General features: G+C 38.6%; 1 long non-coding RNA gene across 1 annotated transcript; it reads left to right on the plus strand.

The window, feature by feature from the left end:
• The first annotated feature begins 279 nt into the window (after positions 1-279).
• On the plus strand, positions 280-8,618 carry LOC310730303. Its single transcript, XR_014534798.1, has 4 exons — positions 280-403; positions 515-567; positions 1,958-2,258; positions 8,573-8,618. It is a non-coding gene; the product is annotated as an uncharacterized lncRNA (long non-coding RNA).
• The last annotated feature ends 449 nt before the right edge of the window (positions 8,619-9,067 follow it).

Below are 9,067 nucleotides of genomic sequence, written 5' to 3' on the forward strand. Positions count from 1 at the left end.
CATCTTTTCTTTCTTTTTTTTCTTCCACTCATTCACTCATCAGTTGATGAAGTCGAGCTGACTCGCCTCTCTTCTCCTAACTGTGGAAAGAATTTTCTTCTTTCAATCTGGAAACTCTGACGACCACGTCAGGCCCAAATAGCTGAAAGACCACTTATAGGGTGGAGAGCTGGATCTTTTTTTTTTTTTTTTTTGGCTTTTCATTATGTTGCACATTCACACAGCATGAGTAAAGAAAAATCCCAGCTCTGTGTCTTCACCGCAGAACAGCAGGGAACATGAGAAGGACGGGGATTGCTTCCCATGCTGGTATACTCGACACAAAAAATACGACGTCCTTCCTGAACCAAACTTCTTAAACAATTTCAAATTGTATATTATTCTATTCAGGATTTAATACGCTGTAAGTATTGCATGAAACGTAAATATACTAAAATTAAAAACAAATAAAAACTTCTAGCAGCCTATTTCTACCTTTTTTTTTTACCTATTACTACCATTTTTGGTCTTGCAGACGGTGAAAATATTGCTAGCTATGCTAGTAATGCATTACTTATGCTAATTTAGGTAAGCTAAGTACTGCTCAAAATGCGGATATCCTCTCTAGCTAGGTGGTAAATCAGAAGCTAATGTTTCCAAACTATAAGTTACTACTTATTGTTCCATAAAATAATGATGGCTTCAAAAAATGCTAATTCCAACAAATATAAGCAAAGCAATGCTTAAATGCTGATATCTTTGGTAGCTAGGGTCGAAAATAGGAAGCTAATAATCCTAATGCTAGTACTACTACTACTTTCTTTCGGCTTCTCCCGTTAGGGGTCGCCACAGTGGATCCTCCGCACGTTTTGATTTGGCACGTTTTACGCTGGATGCCCTTCCTAACGCAACCCTACCCAATTTATCCGGGCTTGGGACCGGCACTGAGAGTGGCTGGGGATGGTTCCCTGACCGGGGATCGAACCCGGGTCGCAGCGGTGAGAGCGCTGCATCTTAACCACTAGACCACCAGGGGAATCCTAATGCTAGTACTAGTTACCATAAATGTAACCTTTTATTGGCCAAACAGTAAAACTTTCTAGACTAGCTCTGGTGAAGCAATAATCATACACTTTGCTATTTGGATTGTAAATTTAATTCTAAAGGTCAAATACTATAAACCAGCTTTTGATAATTGACACACAATACTATAAACCAGCTTTTGATAATTGACACACAATGTCATTGCTAAACAGTAAAACTTAAGCTAAGCTTAGCAATGCACAAGCCGTTTGCTAGCTAGTTAAAAATGCTAATGATCCAATTCTATGAGCCAGCTGTTGTTAATAAACGTCTATTTGTTATAATTAAAAAAAATACAACTTTTCCAGGTATCTTTGGCTAAGCAATGCTCAAACAATGATGCTTGCTAGCTAGTTACTAAAACGAATACTAATCAAATTCAGGTTTTATAAGCATGGTATTAATTCGCAAACCTCATGTAAGCACTTTATCCTGATTAATGTGAAGTTTCTTCTCATTTAGCGTAAAGGAGGAAATGGTTGAACCCTGAGGAAGCCCATGCAGATGTAGAAAGAAGATGAGGTTAAGCTTTATCTTAGTCACTTGGTAGGTGTCGAAATCGTAGCAAGTTTTTTCCTACTTACGATTTCTATCATATTTCCAGAAAGCAACGCTGCTCATAGATTAAACACAAAACTAAAGAATCATCCATGCAATAAATCATTGAGGATTGGTGTTTAAGGAAAAAAAACGTGTACTGCTGATTTCCAGGGAAACGTTTCAAGTATAAAATCCTGACTTTACAGTATAAATCTCTGTTCCTTTGAGGTTTCTTCTTCTCTTGGAGCGTCTTTCCTTTTACATAATAACTCCCGGTCCTCATTCTGGTGCATTTCTTGTCTAATCTATAAAAATGCTCATAAACCCCATAAGTGCTTTTTTTTACTGTACCTAGGCAGAGTGCACCTCTCACTCCACAGGACTCCACCATCCCTGAGGCAGATGTGGATTTCTTTTTTAGTACTCTTTCGATGCTGTGATGTTTTTGTGCGGCGCCTGCTGCCACGCCGTGCTGAGGAGATCAGCGCTATCACCTTTCACACCAGCCTCTGTGGGGACTCTAAAGGAATTCAGTGCATTTCCCCTTTGGCTTGGCCAAAACTGCAGCCTTCTGCCAGATGAATCCCTCCTCAGTAACCTCTGTAGAGCTGATCTAAGCACCGAAAAAGGCAAACTATTGAGAGCACTTTGACAAGGTGACGTTAGCAAAATTTTTTTTACTAAAAATACACCTAAGTGTTTAGAACATTTGGGATACGAAATAAAAATCTGGGAATATGGGAATGTTTGGGGGAATGTTGAATTTAAGTTCTGTTCAATGCCTCACACACAGCTAATAAGTATCAATCTAATAATTTTAGGTTGGTACCATTTTTTGGTGTGGCTCACTTTTTCGGACTTTTCATTAGTAAAGAACGATGCATGATCTTGCCTGAGAAATGTAATTCGACAAAAACGGACAGACTCTTACTTTTATACTCTATATTTAGAAAGTTCTGGAAGAAATTTTCCTTTCACGTACAGGCCTCTGGATTTACAAAGCCCAGTCTCATCCCTGTTCTGCTGTTCTACAGATGTTTTGAGTTGCTTGAACTGAATTGAACCTTTAAGTCTTGCAATATCTCAGTGATTTACGACTTCAGACATCGGAGACTTTAATGTTACGCTGAAAATTAAAGATGCTGTCACTGAGACCTCCTGTTTACTTCCTGTGCCATGCTGGGGCTTTTTTTGCCCACCAAAACAGATCTGAGAAGTGAGTAATGTACTCACAGGAGAATCTGGATGGATAAGTGGACTGACAGATGGATGAGTAAATAAATAGGTTGATGGATAGCTGGATGGATGGATGGACAGACGGATGGCTAAATGGGTAACTAGATGAAAGTTTAAATGGATAGATGGATGACTAGAAAGATAGAGATGGTACTAGATAAATGGATGGCTGGATGGATAGCTAACTAAATGGATTGATATTGGGATATACTGATTGATGGATGGATGAATAGGTGGATTGCTAGACACACTGACATGGAAAACATGGCTGGATGGCTAGAAAGACCAGGGGAACTGGATGGATGGATTGTTGGGTGTATAGTAACTAAATGAATCAAATGCTAGTGAGATACAGAGTTTAAAAAAATGAATGGATGGGGGACAAGGTGTTTGAATGAATAGATGGCTGAATAGCTAAACAAGTACAGTTATATTATGGGATGGATGGGTGGATGGATGGATGGATCATTGGATGGATGGATGGATGGATGGATGGATGGATGGATGGATGGATGGATGGATGGATGGATGGATGGATGGATGGATAGTTGAGTCTATTATTTGGTGTCTGGATAGTACAACTTATAAATAGATGGACAGCTGGATGGAAGCTAGAGTACAGGTAACTAGATAGACAGACATGGAGGAATGGGTGAATTGATGGATTAACATATTGATGGAGGCTGGACATATTATTGGTTAATAATGGTTAATTAGATAGCCAGATATTTGAATGGATAAATGGATTGTTTGGTAGGCAGGTAACAAGAAGGGTAACTTTTGGGCAATGTGTTTTCTTAAAAGTGCTTAACAAATAAACAGACATTGTGTTATTGATGGATAGTGGATTAAGTTGAGAGCTAAATAATATGACGTATATAGATGGACAGATCGATGGATTCTATAGTACAAGTAACTAGATGGACAATATATATGGAGGAATGGTTGGATAGACAGACAGGTAACTTGATGGGAAGATTTATACCTAGCAACATATGAGAATGGGAAATGTATGATATGTAAGGGAACAATGTTAACATTCTTCTCAGAAATTCAATCTGGCTTGTCTTGCAAATAAATTCAAAATAAACCTGCCTAAAATTGCACAGATTGCTAAATATTTAAGAAACACAGTTCTGCTTAAGCCCATTGTGGACATGTTTATGAGAACATCTTAATAAAAAGTGATTTAAGGCTCTGCAGAGTCTATGGTGTAGTGCGTGGAAGCCGGTGATTTGAGGAGCAGCTGTCTAAACACAGCAGTAAGTGAGATTGACTTTAAGTAACAGTGTTCTTACTGCCCTACATCAGCAGGTGCAGCCAATCCTCACTCGTACACGTGGGATACATCATGCTGTCGCTAACTTTAAATTTACTTTTGCTGCTTTGTTTCTAATAATGCAAGCTGATCTGGGTTTAATAATATTTCAAATATGTCATTACCTATTACTGATACAATCAGATATACAGTTAGACGAGTGCAGTCACTCTGTCAGTGTCAGGTGTTAATCAAGAAAATGTGGGTGGAGAGATAGATACATAGATACATAGATGAATGGAGGTGACATGGATGGATGGATGGATGGATGGATGCCTAAGTGGGTGAAAAAGGCAGGTGGTGGTCAGACATACAAACAGAGACAGGGGATGTAGGTTGGGAATGGATTAAGAATGGAATAGTAGAATGGAATTGGCAATAGATAAAGGTGGAAATTTATGGATGATGCATGGATGGATGGATGGATGGATGGATGTGTGAGAACTGAATGTGATTTAGGTGATACACACAAAGATGTGAATGGATTAATAGTATAAAACAGTCAATGGATAAAGAAAAAAAGAAAAGCAGAACGTGGTCAGATAGACAGATGTGGCTTGGTAATGAATAAGTAGGCTGGATGGGTCAATGGATAGGGGTTTAGAAGGATACATATATAGGTGGACACCTGAGTAAATAAGAAATGCAGATGATGGTCATACAGAGCACCACCTTTCCAGCATAGAGAGCAGATGGAGAAGCAATAAAATCCACCTGTGTTGGTTAGAAATGCTGGTGATGGACAGATGATCGATGGATTTGGAGAAGGATATATAGATGAGTGGGTGCCTGAGTGACCGAGAAATGCAGGTAATAGTCAGAAAAACAAATGAATGGATTAATGAAAAGAGAAATGGAAGAACTGACAGAAGGGTACATGGTACAGGTGGACTGTAATAAAAGAATACAGGAGTGGCTGGATGATGAGGTGATTTTCAAAAGTGATGGGCGGAGGTATAAATTAGGGGCGGAGACAGGAACAAGGATGAATAAATGGATGAAATCGGTGTAGATTTCATCCATTTGAGATTGAAGTAGAAAAAATGGAGTGAAGAAGCAATACGTGGAAGAAAAGAATATACATTTCAGGGAAGGATTAATAAGGGATGTAAGAAGGCTGATTGATTAAAGGATAGAGAGAGAGAGAGAGAGAGAGAGAGAGAGAGAGAGAGAGAGAGAGAGAGAGAGAGAGAGAGACAGAGAGAAAGAGAGAGAGAGAGAGAGAGAGAGAGAGAGAGAGAGAGAGAGAGAGAGAGATCAAATAAATAGACAGAGTAAATAGTAGTGGGCAGAGAGAGGAAAATGGATTGATAGATGGATAATTTATGCTATACAGTGCTATAAGTGCTTGATCTTATCACACATTCTTCCAACATTACACAGACTAAAAGATCTTCAGGAAATGAGGATGTGGTAAAAAATGGTTCATAAGCTCTGATTTTATTGCTTCTCCATCTGCCCTCTATGCTGTAAGAGTGGTCGCTGCCCTCCATCCCCACAGACCTCTATCAAAGCCCATACACAGCACCTCTCTGAAATTCCCAATTCGTTCTGAACTCTGGCTTTGAAGAGCGATTGAGCAGCAGAACATACACTTCGCTCTTTCTCTCCTTAACCATATGGCACCAACATGGGCTCGGTTTCTTTGTGCTCCGTATTGGAAATATGACCAGCAATGCCCAAGGCCTCCATCCAGACAAAGGTTCAAGTGGATCCCTTTGAGGTTAACACTCAAGATATCTGCGAGCGGAAGCTGCCTCTTCTCATCATGGCACGTCACTGAAAATGTGCAGGGCATAAAAAAACAGATTGTCTTGTTGAAGACGGTGTGATAGCAAGCGAATAGGAAGTATGGAAAAAAAACAGCTGGCCCGCTCCGAAACAACACAAATGCTCATTTTAATCACTACATCTGGTAACGTTTCCATTGGGACGCCACCGAAACTGCACACGACTGTGATGCCAGTTTTATGATCTTAATTATGATTGTTATTGGATGTTTTTACTTATATTGTTTATGTATTTATAGTTACAAGTAATGTAAAAACTCTTTCGAATGAGCCGTCATCATGGCAATAGTAAAGAACTTAGAACCGCTTGCAGTTATAGAATAAATTAACCAACAAAGAGTGAGAAAACGCAAGAGAGAGGAGCCATGTCTTTAATAATGAAGCTGTTGGAGTTGTTTTTTATTATACTTCTCATTTGAGCATTTTTTTTCTTCAGTACATCAAAATCATCCTGTGCCATCTTTCATTTAATTAAAATCAACGTATTTATTCCATAAACTCAACCACATACAAAGACGTCCACACTATCGTTTTGAAAATGGCGTTTTTCGTCAAAAAAACGTACACACTTATATTTTAAATTGTTCCCAAACAGTTGCTCATCCATTCTGAAACGTCTAAAAATTCTTATGTCCCTGTACTTCGCATGAGCAAAACGTACGGCACTTCAACCCACGTCATGACGTTTATTTGCTTTTCAGCTCTTTGAAACGCCACAAAAATGTCACACAAATGTTTTCAAAAGCCTCTGTTTTCACTGAAAACCGCATTTAAATCTTTATCCGCTTCGGAGAGCGTTTTCAAAAAGCTCGGTTCTTTTTAGTTGAAAACACCATCTCAGTGTGGATGGAATGACAAAACGGAGAGAAAAATATACGTTTTCAAACAAAAACGTATTAGTGTGGACATAGCTAAAGATCCTTAATGTGTATGTAAGCGGTCTTGCTCTATATGGACCTGGAACTGTATTTTGCTATGGTTACGGTAGTTTATATTCATGTATTAAAGCTAATTACACTGACTGCATGCGTGTTCAATGCTCCGAAATGACACCTGAGCCTCCAGCCAATCACAAGCCAGTATTTATACTGACCCTGAGATAATGTAGCCTGCAGTGGACTGTATTCATTTAAAAATCTGCTAGTCTTCAGGAGGAACATTTCACGACTGATGGTGGAGAATGAAACATTACACTTTCCTCACCTATTTCTGAGATATCTTATACTTCTCCATAGTGCTGAAAATCTCAAGATATCACACCCCCTCCTCCCTGCCCCCCTCCATAAGGTTACAGAATGCATGCTGCTGTTAAACTTGGTTAGGGATGAGCTCTGAGACCTGTGCTGACTCTGACTCCTTCTGTTTGTAATCATGTGTAATGAGTTTCTGCTGTGAACTTTAAAAAAGCTGCGAGATGTTCGGCTGCTGCCAGTGTGGCTCCGATTCTGCCCTTTGGGATCGCCACATAAAAACCACAGCATCATTATCATCTCACGGAGCTTTCGCCCACCTCCTCCCGGAGGAGTTCTCCTCTTCCCCTTTCCCACTCATGCACTGCAACCCGATCTCACGCAAAAGCCATGAGAATTTGTAAAGAGTTTGTAGGGTTTCACAGGAACACACTTCTGATTAGAGACACAGAACGCAATGCCAAATGTTAACCATCATCTACGGACAGCTACAACGTAGCGAACAAAGTAAAGCGAATCCATAGCCTCCAGTTTAGCAAATAAGAATCCTCTATGAATATCAATCTCACCACATGATCCTCATCAGCTTCCAAGATTTCTTTTCAAAATAAAGTCTAAGGGATGTCTATTTTGACGTAACGATTTTTTTACATTACCCATAAAGCCGCTTGACTACTGACCACACTGTTCACTTATCTAACATAAAAGATAGTTGCCATCAGATAGCCATTCTTTTTCTCTGTCCAGTGCTTTCACATCTTTATTATCTGTATCCACTGTTTAGACACATTTATGCTAACATCATATAGATTGCTGACTAGCCGCATTGTAGGTGTATTGCTGTATATCATTCTGGGACGCTGAGACCAATATTTGTATCAACAGCTCCACTACATCATTACAGCAGCTGTATTACTTATGTTTGAAATCATTTCACCCCCGTATTAAATTTACAATCGTAGCTGTGTTAGCAATCTGTGAGCTCACAGTAACGTCGAAAATGACATGACACATTAGCACCAAAACCATCAAGTGCAAAAATATCAAAAATATTCCAATATACATTTATTTAATGTCTTTCACAGTCGAGTTTCCATTCAATTGGAAAATGCTTTGGGACAAAATCTTACTTAAAGTTAGACTATCATAGATGGAACTTTTGCACAAATACATTGAAATTAAGTCATATAATAATAGTCTTGTGCCTGATGTTATGGGTCAGGAAGCAGGATTAGCTTTTTATACTTAGGATTTTATAGAATGAAATATACAATTAAACTCACATTACTGAGATTTAAACCAATTCTTTATCATGGCTGATTTTTACCTGTCAATCTGTCTAACCACTCATTTATGTATCTGTCCATCTTGACATGTGAGTGACTTAATGTACTTCTAACAGCCTGCTGTAATTTTCATTTTCAACACTACAACAGAAAACATACAGAAAGCACACTATGATGATGACGATGATAATGATGATGATAAGAACCAGAAGTTCTGCTGCCTCCTTCTGGTCTCTCTGAGAATGTTTTACAGGAAGTATATGGCATAAGGAGGCAGACCTGTATGTTAAAGAGTTTACATACACAGTATATGTAAACAATTTAAGTAACTTAAAATTCATTAACTAATTTAATTTACATTCATCATATAATTTAATGTATCATTTAAATGCACATCAGCTGCTACCACTCAGTATATAATTATAAAAAAAAATCACCATCTCAGAAACATGCTGTTTGGCATCATTTATAATCATATTGATATATCATTATCATAATTTTCAACACGTCTTTTCACATTGTGATCTTTTGTTGGTTCGATTTCAAAGCTAAAAGTCTCCTAAACCACTCATTCCAACCAGAGTGCTAAGTCTCTTTAGCCAGCCAAAAGTGTTAGCTAGCTAGCAACCTCAGTTTTAAACCCTA

The sequence above is a fragment of the Silurus aristotelis genome (genome assembly GCF_946808225.1).
Source record: "Silurus aristotelis genome assembly, chromosome: 8".
Classification (NCBI taxonomy): Eukaryota; Metazoa; Chordata; class Actinopteri; order Siluriformes; family Siluridae; genus Silurus; species Silurus aristotelis.